The sequence below is a fragment of the Symphalangus syndactylus genome, chromosome 7 (assembly GCF_028878055.3).
Source record: "Symphalangus syndactylus isolate Jambi chromosome 7, NHGRI_mSymSyn1-v2.1_pri, whole genome shotgun sequence".
Taxonomy (NCBI): Eukaryota; Metazoa; Chordata; class Mammalia; order Primates; family Hylobatidae; genus Symphalangus; species Symphalangus syndactylus.
Window position 1 is genome coordinate 137,153,202 of NC_072429.2, and position 20,970 is coordinate 137,174,171.

At 41.3% G+C, this 20,970-nt stretch overlaps 1 protein-coding gene across 10 annotated transcripts in view; it reads right to left on the reverse strand.

The window, feature by feature from the left end:
* FAM135B (family with sequence similarity 135 member B) overlaps positions 1-20,970 on the reverse strand; it is a 449,831-nt gene that overhangs the window by 78,185 nt on the left and 350,676 nt on the right. Inside the window, exon 1 of one of the 10 annotated variants that reach the window (XM_055287345.2) lies at positions 13,541-13,558. The exons of the other annotated variants lie outside the window; for them this stretch is intronic. The gene's annotated coding sequence lies outside the window, so the exon portion shown is untranslated. Of the gene's footprint in view, positions 1-13,540; positions 13,559-20,970 lie in introns of those variants that run through there. 10 annotated transcript variants of the gene reach the window in all.

The following is a 20,970-nucleotide window of genomic DNA, read 5'->3' on the forward strand; positions in this document are numbered from 1 at the left end:
TGAACACTTGCGCTCTAGAGGTTAATGAATACTGTCCTCACCTGGAGGAGAATATACGCAAATTGAAGAAATCTGGGTCACAAACACATAATTGCAGCACAATATGGTAAGTATGATACCAGAGGAAACCATAGGATGTGGAGAGTGTGAGATGGGGCACACAGAGGCATTTAACACACAGGGGTAGAAAAAGGCTTTCTGGACAGATGCTGCTGCAGTTGGATCTTGAAGGCATAGGTAGATACATAAGGGATAAGAGGAAGGTGTGACAAGCACAGAAGCCATCATGAACAAGGGCATAGAGTCAGTAAAATAACCAAGTGCAGGGAGATAGAATCAGATGTGGCCGGCCAGAGTCCAGGAGAGAAGCAGGAGATGAAGCTCAATGGACAGACTAAATTAGGTCAAGTCATAGAGAGCTGGGCATAGCATGTTGATCAAGAAACAATTCCTAGGAAACTAGCAACATATTAGCTCTGTCCAAACCATGTGATAGTGTGCCCTTCAGGGAGATACAGAGAGGCCTTTCTCTGTGACTCTGCCTTCTCACTGGCTCTGGTTTCTGGTCCCTCAAACCCTTAGGAAAGTTGTAATCATGGTATAAATTATACATAAGTGGAATGGGCCCAGAGAGGTTAAGTCAATGGCCTCCAGTCCCACAATTGCTGAGATACAAATTTAGAATTCCAAAACAGCACAGCCTGGCTCAAAAGCGAAGCTCTTTATCCCACATGGGACTATTCTGAATTCACCAGAATTAAAGTCTCCAAATAGAAGGGTGTCTTCTCAACTGAGGGCAAGACAATGAGAAAAGATAATGAAAACAGCAAGAGTAAGAAGAAATGGCCATCAGATAAATAGGATTAATTATGTAGAGTGTGAAGGGTCAAGCAATGATTACTCCCATCTCTGAGAGGCTAGTCCAAGATCATCAAATCAGACATGTCTGCAGAATAAGTAAGCTAACAGTCTCAGTGCCTCTGGACATTGTGACCGTTGCATCTGTTTCTACTTTGAAAGTTGCAGCGGTTCACTATGGTGCCTTAGAGATCTAAAATTTTATGCTTTTCTGATTTTTATTACACAAGGCATTAAATTCCTTCAGCTGACACTGGGGCAGGCACAGAGTCAGCAGCTATGAGTCTCTTATTGTGAGTTCTAAGATGTCTTGTATGAATTTCATCTTCTTCTCTCCCCCTAGCATTCTTGATGGGTGTATTAGTTCATTCTTGCATTGTTGTAACAAACTCCCTGAGACTGGGTAATTTATGAAGAAAAGAGGTTTAATTGACTCAAAGTTTGGCAGGCTTAACAGGAAGCATGAGTGGGAGACCTCAGGAAATTTACAATCATGGTGGAAAGTGAAGGGGAAGCAAGCACCTTCTTCACATAGTGGCAGAAGAGACAGAGAGAGTAAGGGAGGGAAGCGCCACACACTTCTAAACCATCAAATCTCATGAGAACTCACTATCACGAGAACAGCATGGGAGAAATCCACCCCCATGACCCAATCACTTCCCACCAGGTCCCTCCCCCTAACACTGGGAATTATAATTCGACATGAGATTTGGGTGCGGACACAGAGTCAAACCATATCAATAGGCTTTCTACATGTGGTGCATTCTGTAGGGAATCCGGAAAGTGTATCAGAACAAACAAGCATGGGAAACATATTCTATGTTCTGATACCAAGCATACACACACCCACGTAGCCCCTCATAAACTTCCTTACCTGAGCCTCACAGGGCATTCAGAATCATATTCTGTGTGGGGTGGGGGAGCAGAAGTGGCCTTTCTATCTCAAAATTGGACCATCAGTATGGGGCATGGCTGTGATTTGAATGAGGTGTACCTGATCCCAGAGCCATGCTCCTAATCACCACCATTTTTTGCCATTCTATAAAAGATGCTCAGTGCTAATGTTAGCTCTCTCTTGGCTCCTGCAGAAAACAGATCAGGCTGTTCTGAGGGATCACTAAGCCACATGGGAGACTACTTAGTGGATCCTGTCATATCAGAATATTTAATTCTATAGGAAAGCAGCTCAAAATAGGTCTGGCTTTTATTCAAATAATTATAGCAATCATAGAAACCAAAATAATAGTATTTGCATAATAAATCATAGTTTACCTGGGACTTTAAGATAAACTCTATAGGGTATGTATTACTATTAGTCCCATTCTACAGATGCAGAGAGAGAGGGGTGGATCTCTCAGACAGTGTCAAGAATCAACAGTTTCCTACAAAATCATTTATCAAAATTAATAGCTCACAAATAATCTGAGCATATTTTAAGTAAAATTTGGATCATATCAACAACCATGTTACATTCAAATGCCATTGCATGATTTTGGTAGCTGCATTTGCGTAGGGTTTAAGATCAAGTTGTTAAACATATGGCCACGCTGAAGTGACAGTATTGATATTGCATTGCAACATTTTAAAATTGAGACTAGGGCATTTGACTTCTATTTAATGCTGCTCTGCACTTATTGACAGTTTGTTGTTTGCTAGTATGCTGCTGAATGCTGTGAACACCTTCTATGTGGCATATACCATGGATGTATATGCAGCACATCTGCAACCATTTATTGCCTCCACTATAAAATAGCAATTATAAGTCTGGGCATGGTGGCTCACTCCTGTAATCCCAGCACTTTGGAAGGCCGAGGCAGGTGGATCACCTGAGGTCAGGAGTTCAAGACCAGCCTGGCCAACATGGTGAAACCTCGTCTCTACTAAAAATACAAAAATTAGCCAGGCGTACTGGTGCACACCTGTAATCTCAGCTACTCGGGAGGCTGAGGCAGAGCAATCGCCTGAACCTGGGAGGTGGAGGTTGCAGTGAGCTGAGATGGAGCCACTGCACTCCACCCTGGGTGATAGAAAGAGATTGTCTCAAATAAATAAATACAATAAAATAGCAATAATAATAATAGCAATTACCTATTAGCAATGTGGTGAGGAGCAATTAGGGCAGATAACGTAACCACGGTGCTTAATGGAGAGTCTGACAAAGGATGGACACCTGGCACAAAATAGGTATTTGTGCTATGACTACGTAGAAGAAAGGTATGAAGCCTTCACTGCAGGTGTATGGGGAGTGATGGCCCTCAGGAAGAACTCTAAAGTAGAAAGAGGGATGCTTTAGAGGACTCGGCAGGTAGACTGATGTTGCTGGCCATCACACTGGCAACTGCACTATACAAATCTTGCCCTGCTTTTCCCTGCTCTGAAGAGACTGAGGCACAAAAAGGAAATAAGAGGGAAAAAGGAAATAGGAGGGAACCAAAGCCTCGTTTCCCTGCAGTCTCACAAACACAGCTGCCCCTCTGCCTTTTGCTTTTCAGGATTATAGACAGATGATATGCATAGGCCATTTCACAATTGGATTTGCTCACAATGACTCTGCAGACAGCAGATTCTTTAATTAAGGCAACTGAAGTCAACACATCATTCCAGTGTGGAGAATACTAAACAATCCACATTTGAAAATGCTGAATCTATCTATTAAAACATTTATAGATGGCACTTTCATTTTCTATCATTTTACTTCCATTTGTCATTCATTAAAAGCAATTCCCCCGACTGTGTGCAATGTTCAGCAATTTTGTTAGCAGTTGGCAAATTGGATTCTTAATATTTAATCTAATTGGGAACAACATTACACAACTCAAACTGAACAAGCAATTTAGTTGTCAGATCATTATAAAACCATAAACACCTTTCTGATGAATGTCTTTATTTTTATAATGTGGCTTGAAGGTCCGACTTTTAAAAAAATTACTAGTCTCCAATTTAATGTGTACACGTTTCTTAAAAATTACTAAAGAATCACTATGTGTGATATTTTTAAAAATGTGAGACATTGTCTGTTAAGTGAAATGAGCATGAGCTCCACCATCCCATCGGGGTCAACTTAGATTCAGATACTGGCTTTGTAAATTGCAAACTCTGAGATCATGGCTAAGAAGTGACTCCTGAGAGTTCCTGCCTTCATGTGAAAATGCTGAATAGAACTACAAAAACAATATTGGAATGAGATACCACCTACTGGACATGATTGTTGAAAAGATTAAATTTAGAATAAATTAAATGACTGATATGTATTAAGTGCACTGTATGATCACTACATAAATAGTAGCCACGGTGAATTAAGTAATAAGTATTATTGTCATTATTAGTGTTAATTCTTTCTATTAATATCATTATAATGCCAACAGCATGTCATCTCATTTTCTCTCATAATTAGACCACAGTCCAGAGTTACAGGAGACAAACAGATGGAGGAATGGGAGAGGATGGCTAAATTCCGTGTGTTGTTTTCAATTTTATGTAATTTCTTTTTTTTTTTTTTTAAACTTGATGTCTTTGACTGCTTTAAGACTTGGCTCTCAGATCTGGCAGAAATAGCTTTTGGATATAGAATTTTAGCTTGTTAAGGATCAGATGTGGAGAAAGTTTATCTCCCTTGCAAATTGCTGTTTATAGATTTAAGCAAGAGAAGGATGGATTTAAGCATGCACTAGAATGATGCAAGAGGTAAAAATAAATGAAAATGGACTGGGGGGTTGTACAAAGGAGGGAAAATCCAATGAACTCACTTAGAAGTAGAGGGGAAGCAGCAAGTTCCACTAGGGTGGAACCCACTTAGAGGGCAGTATCAAGGAAGCACCCACAATGAAGAGGAGAGCTTCACGGATAGGAGAGCTTCTGTAGCCCTGAAGACTTGTGGCTGGAAGTCTGCTCTCAACCCAGCTGGACTCAACGTAACTTTTGATGGTGTTCAGGATGGCTTTGTTGTGGGGGCCTTTCTAACCCAGGGACCAAAGCCTGATCATCCTCCTGTGGTTTCATGTCGACCTAATTTCTCCAAATCCAGCCTGTTCTGTCCCTGACATGAGTCTTCCATCCCAACACAACTGCGTCTGTATTCTATGCCTTCACCTTGCCAAATCTATTGTGCAGACAGCCAGGTAATTGCCCTGGCTTTTTTTCAACAGAGATCCCAGGAAATGAGAGTCCATCTCCTCTTGGGAACTGCTCTGCCATTTCCCCGACTCAAATACTCTTACTATTTCTATACAAAGGTAATAAACAGTTCTATCAGGAATAATTATGATTTGTGTTATTATGAATAGCCATATTTTAGAATTAAGTATAATACACACATATAGCATGCTTAACATGGTGCATGTATGCATTTATTCAAGAATCACTTACTGGGCATTGTTTCTGGACTAGGCACCAAGCAGAACTCTACTAGAAAATGAAAATATTATTTGTATATGACTTTGGGTTCAAGATCTTTGTAGTTTAGCATGTGAGGCAGCACACAGACTAATGATTTTAGGAGTCTGATAAGTGCTATGATAAATTTATACATAAATGCTATTGCAGCACAAAGAAAGGTATCTGCATCATTCTGGGATCAGTCAAGAAAAACACCATATAAAAAAAATCCTGTTGTTAAAAATGTATAGTTAGCCAGATAGACACATAGGTGAAAATTCCAGGCACCTAGATAAGGAAAAACCCATTGCGGAAGGGAAAAATAAAATTGATATGATTCTAGCAGAAAGTACACGGTTGAAGCTGAGCTTAGACTCAGAGGCGTAAAGCAGTATGAAGGTCTCTCTTGTTTGTCATGATGATACATTTAAGATTCAGCACCTCAAATTAGCCTTAGGTGAAAATGGAGCAGAGGGAAGAGGATCAGAAAAAAATAAGTAAGTTGGGAGTCTGTGCACTGTCTAGATAAGAAGCAATTAGGACATATTTGCAGGCAGTGGAAGAAGGGGAAGAGGCAAAAAAAGCAAAGACACAGTTTGTAGAAATCAGTCAGTAATGTAGACGTAAGAGAGAAGAAGGGATCGGGGATAATTCTGAGGTTTCCAGTGACTCAAATAAACAACACAGATTTTTCAAAAAAGTTTTAGATCCCATGAAGATGGACATGATTAAATATCTAGACATCATTAAATATCTAGAGTCTAGCAGCCTGGGCTCAAACCCTAGAACCACCACCCACAATCTACCTGATCTTGGGCCAGTTACTTATCTCTCTATGCCTAAGTTACCTTATCTGTGAAATGAGGGAAAACTAATAGATTCCTGGTAGGGTGCTAGCGAAGAGCAAATTAGATAATGTGTGCAAGAACTTAATATGGGAGGTAGAAAATAGTAAATACTCAAAATAATATTTTAACTGATATTATTCTATTAATTAATTGAAAGTATGGACTGTGATCTGAATGTTGGCCATAGAACCACTTCCCTTATGTCTATAAACTCACCACCATGATCCCTGGAAATAACTATTACGTAGCAAAGAGAACATTAGACTTGGAGTCTTGAATCTAGCATCTAATATTTACTAGATGGACAATCCTAGGCAAGTCACTTTCAGTCTCTGAGCCTCAGGCTTCTATTCTATGATAGAAGTTAGCAAGTTGCAGAGGTGTTATTAGAAATATTAAATGAAACAAGGGGTGAAAGTGCTTTGGGACAGACAGAACATTATAGAACCCCCAAATCATGTTGCATTAATTGATACATCAATAATAATTGTCAGAAAGTACAACTAAGGCACTTTGGGAAGGTTGCATGGGCACTCCATTCTCCGCACCCTCCTCCCACCCATGACTGGCTCAGATCCTACAAGTGATGCCAAGTGAAGATTAGAGAAGCCCCCAGAAGATATTCTGGCAGACATGAGCAAGCATCAGTTTCTTTGGACATTCTCTTGGGAATGAGAATGGGATCAACATAGAACAGGATTCTCTGTGCTACCCAGAGAAAGTAATTAATGAGTCAGAGGGGATAGCAAAAGTCAGTGGAAGCAATATTCATTTCCAATAACAAATACCAGAACAGACTATGTTACAGTGAACAGTACAGTGTACATGCTACTACACCTACAGACAAGGAGCCTGTCTGCACATGGAACAATCTGAAGACTTGGTTCCAATAGGGTTTCCTTGTCATGTCAACTCCAGGAATAGAAGATCTGCAGTGGAATGGTGGCAGTGAGTTGCTGGTTGCCAATTAAAATCTAAATAACTACAATAACAATTTTTATGAAGACACTACCAATAAGACTTAGAACCACTGGAGGATGGCTAGATAGAAGAGGACACATCTGATCAATTCTGAGATAAGCTTTCTTGGGACTATCTTTTAATAACATTCACACTCATGATATTTATTGAGTTCCAGGTGCTTACACAGACGGTGAAGGTTATAGCATGAAGGCAGACATGTCTGCGTTCACCAGGCCTTCAGCCTGTAGTGAAGACAGACAACTGTCTGCAGTGAGATTGGCATTGCACTAATGGAGAAAGGGAAAGGATGCAGGTAAGAGTGCTGGGTAATGCCTGTCTGAGCCAGGAACATTCATTCTGAATCCTAAAGAATGGCCAAGGGAAACCTTCAAAAAGTCAGTTATGTGATGTGCTGCCTTTCTCACTCATTTGGGCAATAAATACCTGAAGTCGTCTGATGTGTTTATGAACAAGATGGTGGTTAGAAAGTATTACTGTTTCTAAGCCCCATTAAAGAGCCAGCGATGGGTTGCTCATTGGAGAGTGAAAACCTGCTCTCTAAACTCTGATTAATCCACAGGAATCTTTGACTTGGTAGTCTTTGCAATAAGCATATTCATATAGCCTAACCCATGTTCTTGAAAGAGAGCTACAATCCTAACCATCTTATAAAGGGGGAAACGAGGCATGAGGACACATAATAAGAAGACTACAGAGCTTTCCAGGGCTTTGGGCTATGGAGTCTACCAGCTTCTTCACTGTATGGTTATGCGACTTTGGTCAAATAACAGAAACCCTTGTTGCCTTGGTTTCCTGATGCACGTGATAGTATAATAATAGTCACCTCAAAGCCGTGAGGGATAAGTGAGATAATCTGTGTAAGCGTTGCCTGTCACTAAAATGACCAGCATCATCACCACCATCATCAACAGCATCATCACCATTATCTAATACCTGACGAACATGCCCACTTAGGTCAAGAGTCTGGAAATTTTGTCCAGAATCTATATTTATGTAAATAGTAACTAAATGAAATAATGTGCTTCATGCCTAGAATTATCAATATACTTCTGGATAGTCATATCTAGACAATAAAATGGTATAACTGAAAAAGTTCTTAGCTTAAGAGTGGGAAGAAGTGATTTGGAATTCCAGTATTGCTCTCTGTAAGATGGGAAAAAAATATCTCTTGCCTCTAGCCTTCCATGTGAGGCTATTCATTTGTTCTCTCATATATTTCTTTTTTTTTTTTTGAGATGGAGTCTCCCTCTGCGGCCCAGGCTGGAGTGCAGTGGCGCGATCTTGGCTCACTGCAAGCTCCGCCTCCCAGGTTCACACCACTCTCCTGCCTCAGCCTCCCGAGTAGCTGGGACTACAGGTGCCCACCACCACACCCAGCTAATTTTTTTTGTATTTTTAGTAGAGACGGGGTTTCACCATGTTAGCCAGGATGGTCTCAATCTCCTGACCTTGTGATCTGCTCGCCTCAGCTTACCAAAGTGCCGGGATTACAGGCGTGAGCCACTGTGCCCAGCCGATATATTTCTTTATACAACAGCATTCAGTGAGTTTCCTCCTATGTGTGAGGTGCTGAGGATGTGTCTGTATTCATGAACTACCCCTGGTCCTTTCCTTCATGGAGCTTTTGTAGCGGTGCAGACAAAGTAGGAAGAGAAAAAGCTGAATGTTACCATGAAACAGCCACGGGATGAAGACAAGAAACTGGAAGGATTCTTTTAGGCCATCTCATGAATGTAAGGAATTCTTATTTCTGTATCAAAAATTACCTCTCTCTTCAAAACAATGAAACTATTAATGGAAGTCATATTTAACTCCCACCTCTTCACACTAAATATAATTGGTAGACTTTAATGGGTGAAAATTTAGTATTTATGGAAACATGATAAATAAGATTACTTCCAAATGTGTGAGCAATGAGACTTTAGGGGAAAATAAAAATGGAATCCATGTAGATGCAGTTCTTGAATTAACCAAAAAATGTCTGTGCATATGAGCAAAGATAGAAATAATTCTACTTCTATTACTTCTAATTAAAGCTATACTAAAAATAATGAGAAAAATAAAAGCAGGAGAAGGAAAAAGATGAGAGCTACCACTTATTCAATATTTACCGTATGTCAATCACTCTACACATTAACCATGAGAACGACCATAGAAGTCACATGGGGATAGCAATATGTCCTGCTCACAATCACATATTAATTTAGTGCAATACCAATATACAAAATAGTGAAGAGTTCAGAATTACAGACGTGGGTTACAATTTGAGCTCTAATAATTTCCCTTAGAAAAGATGCCTGGCATCTCTGATCCCCTGTTTGCTCCCCTATAGAGTGGGACTCATACTTAGAAATGTTCATGGATGTTAGAAAAGTTAAAAAGATGATGTTTGCAAAAACTGAATATACAGCACAGAGTTGCTCAATAAATATCCCTCCTCCTTTCTTTTTATATGGGCAGTGGATTCCTTGCCTTCTAAGGTTTGCTACAGGCCACTCTAGAGACCCTGTGCAATTCCCTGCTCCTCCCAAACTTACACACACACACACACACACACACACACAGAGAGAGAGAGAGAGAAAGAGAGAGAGAGATTTATGAATAGAATGTTGTCCCATCAGAAAAGGCAACGCAGCCAGGAAACTGCTTACCAGGCACCAGTAAAATACTCCTCAAGAAAATGAAATTGAACCAAAATAGAAAATAAAACCATTTCTAAAATTCCAACAATTAAATTAAGTTGAAATGAGTTGAACGCATTTGCAGGTGATGATAAATATCATGTGCCTACTTACCTGGCTAACCCAGTGAGAGTTGTATCTGTAACCGCCATTAATAACCACACATCTGAACACTAGTAATTTGGTCTCCATGGAAACAGAAGGTAATATCTGCACTACTGTTCATAGATGGATCTTTTATTATTTCAATATTTGAAAAGTGATTTTTCAAGACGATAGAAACTGTAAAATATATTCAATTATGCATAACATGGAAGATAGGAAGTGGGGAGTTTCAAATATGTCTTTGGTTTGGCTTATTTTTCAGGGAGAAAAGAAAATGACACTGATGGGGAGAACAGGTTGATATTTTAGAGGAAAGGATCACAATTCCTGGATCTCCTGTAATTTCTAACATTGTTAAACCTGAACCTGTCCCTGGCAGCTTTCACCGTAGGGGTTGATTTGCTGCCTTTAGTCATGTCACAGAAGTCCACCAGGTACCAATGAATGCCCAGAACCCTAGTGAATTCAGGAAGGCCACTCAGCAGTCACATAGTGAGGATCACAAAATCTGGGTAAATATTTGAGATGGGGATTGAGAAAATAACAAAGAAGCATGGTCTAAGATACCAAATGGACCAAGCCTTCCTATTCCTCTACTAGTTAAAACAGAAAACCAGGGTCATCCTTGTATGTTCTTTCCGTCTCACCCAGACCTGTTCATTCTCTCTTAAATGACTCACTTTACCTCCCTCCCCCATTTCCTGTTACATTAGCACGGATCAGGTTCCCCCTTGGAATAATCCAAAAGTGTTTTTACTAGTCAGCTCTTTCCCTCTAGGAACTCATGTTCTGGTAGAAACAGAAACAGACGCATACGTGCTTGTGATAAGCAATTCATATGAACTATTCATAGACAACAGCTAACGAAACGCTGACCTCCTGCCCTGGATTATCTCATGGATTTTAATATATTAACTCATTTGCTTCTCACCCCAAACATACTGATTGTTCTTGTTAATATTATTTCTATTTTACAAATGCTTTAACTCATACACAAATAGGGTGATTTGCCTAAAATCACACACAGACACACACACAGACACACACACACATACACACACATACACACACACATACATACACACACATACACACACATACATACACACACATACACACACATACACACATACACACACATACACACACACATACACATACACACACATACACACACATACACACACACACATACACACACACACACACACGAATGTGTGCTCATGTGTAGAATTAACAAAGCAGAGAGCAGAACATAAGCAATCTGGGTCCAGAGCCCCACGGTGGGTACTAAAGCAGGTATAGAATTTGAAATGCTTGGGTTGCCAAAAGGTGACAGTATTACAAGCAGTACTCTCTTGATAGGGTCACCTTTCTAGCCAGGAGTCTAGGATAGGCTTGCTGTTTCTTTCTGAGCCCTAGGCAAGTATAATTCAAATGTCACTCTAATCAGCCGCTGAAGTACCACCCTCTCCTCTGGGGCACCTTGGGAAGGTCCTACGCATCAACTGCTAGTGAGAGGCAAAAAGCATCGTTGTTGAGCCTGGAGCCTGTGAAGCCACACTGCCCAGGTGTGTGTCCTGCACGACTGCTTACCAGCTGGTTCCTTGACCTTTCTGGGCTTCAGTTTCTTCATCTTAAAAATGAGATTATTAATGACCTGCCTTATAGGTGGTCACTTCATTTAAATGAGTAAATAAATGCACACAGAGCCTAGAAGCACATCTAATGCATTGTAAGTGCTTGGTAAGTATTGATGAACAAGAGGGTGAGGGGGATGGTAATGATGCTGGTGGTGGTGATGATGAAATTGAAAACAGCTATCACTTCTATACCACAAGAACTCCCTCCAACTATTTCGAGTCCTGTGTTCATATTGCCAGTGTAAATTTCATCTCATGGTTTATAAGAAAATAGGAAATAGAACAACTAACTGCACATATATCAATGTTCAAAAGTCCCATATAAAAAGGAGAGTAAGAAGTGAGGGACCACTGCCTCAGCCAACAAGCAGAAACAAATGTACTTACCCATCTGAAATAACTAAAATCTAGATAAGACAGGTGAGCATGTTTTTCAGGCTTTGGATATCAGGCTGCATAGACTAAAAACGAAGTGAGACCTACTATTGTTTGTTCTAATATACTTCCTGAAGGGAGTTTCTGGCCCATGATGCAGAAAGGTGAAACCCAGGAAATTTCTAGCTGACTCTTTGTATTAGTCTTTTCTTGCATTGCTAGAAAGAAATGCCTGAGACTGGGTAATTTAGAAAGAAAAGAGGTTTAATTGGCTCATGGTTCTGCAGGCTGTCCAGGAAGCATACTGGCTTCTGTTTCTGGGGAAGCCTCAGGAAACCTACAATCATAGAAGAAGGAGAAGGAGAAGCAGGCACCTCCTGGCAGGTGTAGGAGCAAGAGAGAGAGCAGGGAAGTGTCACACACTTTCAACCAACCAGATCTACTGAGAACTCACTCACTATACAGCACCAAGGGGGATGGTGCTAAATCATTCATGAGAACTCTGCCCTCATGATCCAATCACCTCTCAGCAGGCCCCACCTCCAACACTGGGGATTAGAATTCAACATGAGATTTGGTGAGGACACGGATTCAAACCATATTACTCTCAGATTTGAGAAGATAGAATGCAAATCGCAGGGAGTTTAGGTGAGCTAGAGTTCACAGGACATAGTACGAATAGGAGAGCCAAGGAAACAATTCCCAGAGCTCATGCAGGACTGAGAATTAACTGATGTATCAGAATGAAAAACCTCATAATTCATGGAATATTGAGGAGAAAACTCAGAAGGCGATTACCTCAGTGATTGGGTAAAATTAGCCCTAGAGTAAAAGCTGCTCTGATCCCGCTGAACAAATATTAAAAAGCAAGCTTTGGAAAGATCAGATTCCAAGTAACTTAACCACATCCAATTACAAAGCTAAAGAATGCATATGTATGTACGAGTGTGCACATGCACACACATGCGCACACACCCACACATATCCAGCACTGAAAAATATAAAACCACAACGCCTATCATTGAATACAAAACTACTAGGCATACAAATAAGCAGGAAAACAAAATATTTGCAAAGAGAAAAATCAGTCAATAGAAACTAATTCAGAAACGGCAGCAATGATAGAGTTCTCAGCAAGGACAGTTGCAAAGAGAAAGAAGATGATGTAGAGAGTGGGACGTGGAGATGTGGAAGAGAGAAAAGAGGAGATGGGGAGAGAGAGAGAGAGAGACGGGGAGCCGAGAAAGATGGAGAAACAGGACAACCGAGAGGTAAGGGGATAAACAGAGAAGGCATGGGAGTAAGGAGAGAGACGCCTGGAGAGAAAAGGCAGATACAGGAGGAGGAGCAGGTAGTGGCAGATAAAAGGGGTGTAACAGGATGATAGAAAAGGGGGTGAATAGCAATCGCCTGCCCACTGCTTCTTAACTCTTATCACAATTGCAACTCATAACTAATTGGTACAATTATCTATTTATTCTATATATGCCCCCTCCCCAAAGAAAAACTTCCCCACCAAAGCCCTGTCTGTCCATAAAGCCAGGATATCATCTGTTTTATTCACTGCAGTTTAACCAATGATTCACACAGTCCACTGAATATAGCAGGGTGGCCCAAAGTTACTGAATATATTAAAGAAGAAGGGGACAAATATAACTGTTATTTTACTGACCAGGCTGAAGAGGTTCAGTAACTTGCTCAAAGACGAAAGCTAGTAAGTAGAATAGTTACATTTAGACGTGGTAGGTTTTTTTGTTTGTTTGTTGTTTGTAGGATTTTTGTTGTTGTTGTTTTCCTTTTTTTTAATTCTGAGCCCAGGATATTCCTTAGAGTCAAAAAAACAAAACGAATTTTTAAAAAAGATTCTGAAAAGCAACCCATGACAAGTCTTTAACTGCTCAAGGAATAATTATTCTTAAATTATGGATTATATTTTCTCAAGTAGGACAACTGTGAGTACAGACAGTTCAGAGTCTTTATCCTACATTTAGGAGAAAGACACATTGCCTTCTGCAACTGCAGGTAGGGCTGAGACAATGGAATGGACAAGGCTTGGCTGTGTAGGAGGCTACTGTCAGGGACATGACCCTCCTCCAACCGTGAACTGAGTCCTTTTCATGTTCAGATTCCAAGAGTAGGTACACGGGTGTTAGAGGGTGTCTGTCACACTGGTCTTCCGTAGCTTCTCTCCTTGTGTCACACAGGAACAGTTAGTTTCTATTTCTGAACCTCTATTTTCTTGTTTCGAAATGTCAATGGCGATTTCTCCCTCTAAGGGTTATCACGGGGTTAAACAGGAGAGAACAACAAAATCCATGTGGCAATGACTATTCCACCAGGGCCCATTTATGAGAAGCCTGTTAGTCTGGAAATGTACAGTGAAGAATAAACTATTTCTCCCAACACTTGTAGTCCAGCAGCTCTTGACTACAGAGACTGGCAAGAAAATAAGCAGTGACAATGAACTGTAACTGTTGAAATGAAAGGAGTGAGCAAAAAGATATTTGGGTTCCAAAGAAGGGCCTCCTAAACCAGCCAGGAGTCAGGCTAGAGGGTGGGAAGTAGATTAGGACTTTGGAGGAAAGGATGCGTGTGCAGAGTTTTGTAGGAGCAACAAGAATTCATAAGATAAAGAGGATCCTGAAGGGTATCCCAGGCATAGGAAGCAGCCTACAAACAAGTGGGAAACTAAGAAAGATCATGTGTTCTTAAGGATCCTTTGGCATGGGTTGAAGGATAGAGGTGGCCAAGACTCTAAGTTCATTGAGTATTAAACAATCACAGACACATATCTTACTCAGAGCATTGTGCACTAGTATTGCAGAAATGTGTTAAACTCACATGTTCATCGCAGCACTATTCACAAGAGCAAAGACATGGAATCAACCTAAGTGCCATCAATGATGGGTTAGACAAACAACATGTGGTCCATATACAACATGGAATACTATGCAGCCATAAAAAATAACACAATTATTTTCTTTGCAGCAACATAGATGCAGCTGGAGGCCATTATCCTAAGTAAATTAACACAGGAACAGAGAAATGTCACATGTTATCACTTTTAAGTGGGAGCTAAACATTGGGTACACATGGATATAAAGATGGCAAGAATAGAAACTGGGGACTACTAGAGGAGGGGGGTGGGAGGCAAGGGTTGAAAAATTAACTGTTGCATACTATGCTCAGTACCTGGGTGACAGGATCAACTGCACCCCAAACCTCGGTATCATGCAATATACCCATGTAACAAAGCTGCACATGTGCCCCCTGAACCTAAAAAAGTTGAAAAAAATAAAAATAAAAAAGTTAACGCTAGGGAAATACCACAGTTGAAGAACATTGATAATTGCAGACCAAAGAATTGACAGCACTCTGTAGTTAACACATTCAGGAAGGCATAGGTGTCCAGCTGAGACGGAACAACGCAGAAAGTCATCCAGCATCAAATACAGAGCAGGACTCATGCATGCACACATGCACACGCACAAAGGCAATGCAAGAGGGGCTAGACAGAACCAAGACCAAAACACTTTTTTTTTTTTTTTGAGACACAGTCTTGCTTTGTCGCCCAGGCTGGAGTGCAGAGGCCCAATCTCGGCTCACTGCAACCTCCACCTACCATTTTTAAAGATATATGTGGCTAAAATTTCCACATCATTGAGTAACAACTGGCATGGAAGAATAGTACTACAATGTAGCTGTACCTAAACAGTTAAAATACAGCTATTATCTAGTTGGCATATGTTATGGACTTGATGTTTGTGTCTCCCCAAAGTTCATATGTTGAAGTCTTATTCGGAGGTAAGGCCTTTCGAAAGTCATTAGAGTTGGATTAGGTCATGAGGATGGGACCCTCATGATGAGGTTAATACCCTGAAGGACATTATTAAATAGGCCAGACATGGAATATACAAATCCTGCACGATCTCAGTTATATGTGGAATCTAAAAAAAGTCAAACTTGTAGAAACAGAAATAGAAAGGTGGTTATTAGAGACTGGCTGGGCAGAGGTGGGGAGAACAGGAAAGGCGGGGATGGAAAAAAAAAGGACAAATTGGTTCAAGGGTACAAAGTTTCAGTTAGCCTGAAGGAATAAGTTTTAACCATCTATTGTACTGCATGGTGACCACAGTTAATGATAACGTATATTTCAAAATTGCTACAAAATAGATTTTAAACATTCTTACCACAAAGGATAAGTTGGTGAGTGACAGATTAGATAGATATATTAATTAGCTTGATTTAATCTGTACAAAGTATACATAGATGAAAAGAATTACACTGTATCCTACAAATATATGCAATTATTGTTTGTCAATTAAAAAATAAATAGAAAGAAAATTAGATTGAAGAACAACAACAAAATAGGAATAGATATGGATCTCTCTTTGCCGTCTGCCATGTGAAGGTACAACAAGAAGGTAGCCATCTGCAAGCCAGGAAGAGAGCCCTCACCAGACACTGGGCTTGTAGGTGCCTTGATCTTTGACTTCTCAGCCTCCAAAACTGTGAGAAATAAATGTTTGCTATTTAAGCCAAAACAAAAAACAAAAAACAAAACAAAGAAGAAAAAGAAAAAAAAATTTCAATTCTCAGGTACTGTGTGTGTGTGTGTGTGTGTGTGTTGTGCAGGGGTTGGGCAGAGAATAGACACCTACACTATTGGAGGTCAAATGGTCTTACATCAGAATCAGACACATAGATTCGGGTCCACATAGTTTAATAAGGCACTGCTCTCAGGAGAAAATGATTGAGGGACCAAGATAGGTCAGGGCAGAAGCTAAGCAAGGATGTATTTTCTGCTAATAACTGGGCTAAACTTGAGACAAGGGGTGGGCAGTCTTCCACACCCAGGTGTCAGGCAGTCATGAGTTGTGAGCAGGGACGGGTGAAGCTCTGGGCTTTCAACACCAACCCTCATAGCAACTGGCAGGGTGGTGGTGCATGGTTCCTGTAAAGGAGATCTGTATACTATATGCAGAGGAGGGAGGAGTAGGTTTCAGTTATATTAAAGGTGTATGCTCATTCCATAGGGGCCTAGCAGAACCTGGAATTCATGTTTAATTAGAGGAGGAGAGAGTTTATAAGGAAATAGTATTAGAGCCCAGTTTTAGAGGTGGATAACTTATTCTTATTATCCTATATAACAAGTCACCAGGAAAAATTAGCAGATAGAGTACCTTGAAGTTCTAAAAAAATACAATTTTCTGGGGACCCACTGTGTGTGCGTGTGTGTGTGTGTGCATGTCATTTTTTTTCATTGATTCTGCAAACAAATATTGACCATTAGTTTATGTTGAACACTATGGTAGGTCATGGAGACACTGATGAACATCTTTAAAACCTGCCCTCATAGAACATAGAGTCACTGTTGTAAACTAAGACAAATGCACAAAAGGAAAGGAACAGAATTCTGTTACAACGTATGCTAAAGGAATCTGACAAACCTAGGAGTCAGGAAAAGCTCTCCCAAGGAATTCACCTTTAAACTGATCTGAAGGATGAATAAGGCCAAAGAGTAGCGGTTGTCCAGGAAGTGTGTGCAGCATGTGCAAAGGCCCTGTGGTTGCACAGAGCCTGGCTAACTCAGGGCTTTTTGTGTGTGTTTGTTTTGTTTTTGAGATGGAGGCTCACTCTGTCAGTAGTGGAGGCTGGAGTGCACTAGTGTGATCTCAGCTCACTGCAACCACCATCTTCCAGGTTCAAGCTATTCTGCCTCAGCCTCTCAAGTAGCTGGGATTACAGGCATGCGCCACCATGCCCAGCTAATTTTTATATTTTTATTAGAGATGGGGTTTCACCATGTTGGCCAGGCTAGTCTCAAACTCCTAACCTCAAGTGATCTGCCCGCCTCAGCCTCCCAAAGTGCTGGGATTACAGGCGTGTGCCACCACACCGAACTAATTTTTATATTTTTAGTAGAGACGAGGTTTCACCATGTTGGCCAGGCTGGTCTCAAACTCCTGACCTCAAATGATCTGCGTGCTTCAGCTTCCCAAAATGCTGGGATTGCAGGTGTGAGCCACCACACCCGGCCCTAACTCAGGGCTTTCTGTACAGAGCCTGGCCTCTCCAGAGCATGCTCCATGACAAACTGTCCTGCCTTCAGGAGGAAAGATACGTTCTCTTCCACGTGGCCCCAGCTCCCAAGTTCACAACTGATTAGATCAGGGCAGACACGTGACCCAAGGGCAGTCAATCCCTAGGATGTCCAGTGACCTTTGACATGGCTGTTGCTAAAACCTCTGCTCAGATACGGATGCTCACCTTTGCCCTAGTCAAACCAGTTATCCTCTTTAAAAGTGTTTTCTGGGAAATAAGAACAAAGTCAGCTATTTGGGAGTGAGGGAGGGAAATAATTAAATACAAAGTGAATCTGCAAATCAAGGGCAGCCCAGGCAGTTGACAATGGCACATTAGTAGGGACATTCATGAATAGGATCCTATCCAGCCCTGCTGGGACCTGCCTTGGATCCAGAATTTTTTACTCCAATTAGCAAAACTCCAGGCATACAACTGCTCATACCTTTGGCATGCTATGAGAGTCCTGTTAGTTGTTTTCTTAAATTTATTATTGATAGCTTTATTGGGGTATAACTGACATACAAAAACTGCACAAGCTTAATGTATACAGTTTGGTGAGTCTGGGCATATGCACATGTTCATGACACCATCACCCCAATCAAGGAAACAGTCACATCCATCACATCTAGAAGTTTCCTTGTGCTTTCTGGTGTGTTTTAATTTTGTCTCCTTTTTTTTTTTTTTTTTTTGGTGGTGGTGGTGGTGGTTGTTTTTGTGGTAAGACCACTTAATATGAGGTCTGCTCTCTCAACAATTTTTAAGCGTACAATACAGTATTGTTAGCTCTAGGCATTATGTTGTAGAACGGATTTCTAGAACTTATCCATCTTGCATAACTGCAATATGAACGGCAATGAAAAAATAACTGCCTATTGTCACATGTCTCTGTAGTACATCTTTAATCCTGCTATCAAGGCAACCTAACAGAATATGCAGAAGGTTGTACATTATAGCTTCTACTGCCTTCTTCATATAGAAAAGCATCCGTTTCTGAGCCATGCATGTGACTGCATTCTGACCCTGTCTTGCGCACTTTATGTGTGCATTGTCTCTAGCTCAAAGAGGTTAAATGATGAAATCAGGGACTAGAGTGACTAGGTCTAAATTTGGACCTATGTGTTTGACTCCCAAGTCTATCCCTTTTGGACCATTCCAAGAGACCTCAGTTGGAGGTGGACATCAGAATCATGTGGTAAGATTTTTTGTACTGCTATCCAAACTTCACTCTCACTGGGCTGAATTGGAATCTTTAGGTGTAGGGCTGAGGTATGCATAATTTAAAAAAAGACTCCCCAGAAGATTGTGATGTGCACTCCTGGTTAATAACTATTGCATCACCCCCAGCTGCAGGAGCGGGTGTTTTCTGCCTATTCCCTGATACCATATTCAAGGTTGTTTACCACTACTGAGCTGCTAAGAAGTGCAAATTTGTTGGACTTCTGATGTTTATTCCTATGTTAAGGAATACAAGGAGATCGTTGAGGCTGTGGAGTTTGAGAGACATATGTTGGCGGGGAGCGGACCTGTGTTTGACAAGGTAGGTTTCACAGGCTGAGCTGAATGACAGACTCCCCTGAGCTGGCTTACTGGGAGTGTATGTCATATACCCCACAACTTCTGGTTGCTCTTCGGAATTGACTTTTCTTCCTCTTAAACCTCAAGCAGTATCATCAGGCCAGCATGGGACTTAGGAAAAGGAGGAAGACAGGAAAAGGACAGCAAGGCTTGCAAATGCTGCCTGCAATGCAGCACAAGGCCCTGATGCCCCCCTGGGTCCCAGGATCTTCTCCAGCCATCCAGCTGCAGCATCTATTCTTCCTGGGCCAGCTACAATTTCAGACTGAGGACAGAGAAGCAGGGACATCCCAGTAAATAGGTGTGAAGTATCCTGTTAGTCTGCTGATTGGGTTCCAAACAGAGCACAGCTGCTTTTGTGTTGACTGCTTTATGCCTCCTGCACAGCACCCGTGTTTCCCTATATGAACACTCACACGTGTGTGTGTGTGTGTGCATGTGTACACCACACTCACATGGAAATCAGCAATGCTGTCAGCACAATGCTGTTTGGTCAGTTTCTGGCTGTCTTCATTACTAGGAGCAGTCATTTAAGGAGTTTTATGAGGTTTACACCATTGCATCTTCCCTCCATGCACTGCCTCTGCTGTGTCCTACTCTTTGGCACCTTCTTCATGGGGCCTGCTAGAACCTGAGTCTGAAGGAATCATCTCCAAGGGTGTTTGGGCGTGGCATTGGACACCTTCTATGATCTGACCCATCTCCCATTAAAGCTCACAAAGCAGACACAATCTCAAGACCATAACACAGATCTTAATGATGTCTTGCACATCAGACTCCCAGCCTTCAATAAATATGGTCCTTTCATCTAGGGCGCCTTTCCCCAGAGACCCATAGTTATAGTCACAGTAGGTTAGACAGTGCTGAAGTAACAAACGACCCTAAACTCTCAGTGTGTAACAACACAAAAGCTGAGTTATCACTGTGGAAAAGGCAGCCTTGGTGGGCAGTTTTACAAAAAGCAGGGAGTCACTGTTTCAGCCCTTCCATTTTGTGATGCTGCCACCTTTAACACACAACTTCTGTATTAGTCTGTTCTCACGCTGCTATAAAGAACTGCCCGAGACTGGGTAATTGAGAAAGGAAAGAGGTTTAATTGACTCCCAGTTTCACATGGCTGGGGAGGCCTCAAGAAACTTACAATCATGGCAAATGGCATCTCTTCTCAGGGCGACAGGAGAGAGAATGAGTGCCGAGAGAATGGGGAAGACCCTTATAAAACCATCAGCTCTTGTGAGCACTGTCACTATCATAAGAACAGCATGGAGGAAGCCACCCCCATGGTTCAATTATCTCCACCTGGACCTGCCCTTGACACTCTGGGATTATTACAATTCAAAGTGAGATTCGGGTGTGGACACAGAGCCAAACCATATCACCTTCCAAAGGCACCACAGAAGGGGGTGGAGAGTAGCACATAAAATATTTTTCAGGGATGAG